The sequence below is a fragment of the Opisthorchis viverrini genome (genome assembly GCF_000715545.1).
Source record: "Opisthorchis viverrini unplaced genomic scaffold opera_v5_422, whole genome shotgun sequence".
NCBI lineage: Eukaryota > Metazoa > Platyhelminthes > Trematoda > Opisthorchiida > Opisthorchiidae > Opisthorchis > Opisthorchis viverrini.
This window is the reverse complement of record NW_008752076.1, coordinates 1-2,470: the sequence shown is the minus strand read 5'-3', so window position 1 is coordinate 2,470 and position 2,470 is coordinate 1.

Sequence of the window (2,470 nt, the reverse complement as noted above, 5' to 3'; positions counted from 1 at the left end):
AGTAGAGAGCGGTTGTCATCAGTCATTAGAAAACGGTTCCTGAGAGAAAATTGTTTTGAAAAGACAAAAATTATTTTGCAGCTGTTCACAAATACACTTATTTGCATATCCTTTTTGTTTTGACGAGACCCCCCTGGAACCCAGCTGCATCTTCAGTATATGTTGTTAGGCAGCTATTTCATCCCATTTGAGGATCACTGGCAGCGCGTATCCTTGAAATCCCCTATTTCATCCCATTTGAGGATCACCGGCAGCGCGTATCCCTTGAAATCCCAGTGAAAGCTGTTATCAGGATGTCAGTCGATTTTGTTTCAGGAATATGGTGGCGGATGGAACTCTGCCATCATCCTACTACGTCTGCCATTCGTGCAGGGTTGGGACTTGTATTCCGCCAATTATCTATTACCCCTGTAGGCCATTTTCCAAGAGATATATCTTCACCAGAGACTAGAACCAAGTATCTTCGTTTTAATTCTTGAGATGTTCTGGGCCAATTAGTACCCATCCGCAACGTCAGTAAGTATTACTTTATCCAACGATGCCATAATACGGGAGCGAGTTAACTGACTCGTTTCTGACTGTCATAATATGGCGAAGCAAATTGGACTGCAGGACTGCATCACATGAGCGACAAACTGTTTGAAATAAGCGGCTTTACAGAAGCACTTCTTTTAAAAGAATTCGGCAGCGATTTTAAGCACTCATCAAAATATAAATTACTGTTTATTGCGCCGCAAGTTCAGAGGGCCAAACCTGAGCTGAATTTTTCAATTGTCTTCGTAGAAGGGGGAGGAGATGGTGCCAAACGGGTGGTAGGTCCATTAAAATTCAGTCGGTTCCCAAGGGTCAGCCCTAACCTGCAAGAACATCTCTTCGATATCCTCTGTCACAATAACTTGTTGTAAGCCAAGCGTGACGCTTACAGGGTTTGTGATTAAATCAGGGCCTTGATACAGATGATCGTTCACGGACAAATCATGACACCTGACAGCGCAGCCGAATACAACCCGAAACTTTTCTGGCTTTTTTAAGTTGATTGGATGGTGTGAGATATCAGTGTTTTGTATTTCACGAGTGTGAGGCACTTGCCAGTCGTTTAATCTATCTTTTTTTCCAGGTGCACACGAAGCACCTGATCGCACTTTCCCTGTGCATTACGATCCTTGGACAGTCCAGTTTTCAGATTATCTAGGCGTTTTCTAGCTACGTGAAAAGTATCCAGTAGGGGAAGTGCGTTATAGTTCCATGTGAGTGGTAGCTGGTAGTGTCCATTTACCCGCACCTCACTATCTCCACCCTCTTTGTTCCTCTAACGAAAGAAGACCGTCTGCCTTTCAGGGCTCTTTTCGCCCACTCCTGTGCTGAGTGGTGACCGAAAGGTGGACAGTGTATGAACTGGCAACGAGGTATGAAAACACTAACCAGTAAACTTAGTCGGGTCGACAACTGCGCCTCCCTGAATGGGGACCCCGGGACTTGACCCATCAGTGGTTAATGACAACGGCAGAAATGGCCCTATCGCGCAGTTAGTGGAGTTCAAGCGTCAAAGCTACCGCTTTCAATGAGCATCTACCCAATTTCCGAACTAACTGAACATGCCATCACTTCCCAAGCTTGGCCATATCTCACGCACTCCCCCATTTTCCGGTGACCGAAACTCTAGCAACTGGAACCAATGTACCTATGGTACATGGTTTATGGCTGATAAATTGATTGACTGATGGCTTCCCAAAAGTTTGAGTCTTAATTCCTCGCACCATTTTCCACAATTTGGGAATTACCCAAAAGAACGTGTTTGTTCTCCACTGGCTAGTTATACCTTGTGTAAGCTATCAAGTTTCTAGTTCTCCAGCATCAGTTGGAACATGTTTAGCGTCGCTCCAGCTGTGGATTATCCTCGGTCTGGGGCCAATATGCACTCGCTTAAGGGTCAGGCAATCCATTGTGCCTCTCCAGGGAGGGATTTATGTCTGCGAGTGTTCTAAGCATCTGATAACGCGCGAGTCAATCTCAACTTCGTCCTGTGTACGTAAAAATTAGTCTACCAAAAGTATCAGACCGTCAGTTGCACTACGCAGCCAAAGGTCGTTGAGATTAACCGTGCTTAACCTCGTTTGTCTATCAGTCACCCTGATCTCCGCGTAACCAAGCGTAAAGACTGTCAAGATTGTTAACTTCGTCACGTCTTACTCATAACCGATTCCCCCTATACATCAGGACCCGTTCCCGAACACCTGCCACAGTATATAATCTATAAAATGCATGCAAATCGCTTATCCTTCTGGGATAGTCATCTTTCGCTCGAATCGTCGCTTGGTTTGTATGGGAGCCTCCAAATTTAGCCGCGATCCTTCTCTGATACAAGATGGAGCTTGATCTATAAATAAAGACAAAACATACTTTTACTATACTATCAAAGCTGACGATGGGACAACACATCACACTGCCGAGAATCTTTGGTACTGTGGAC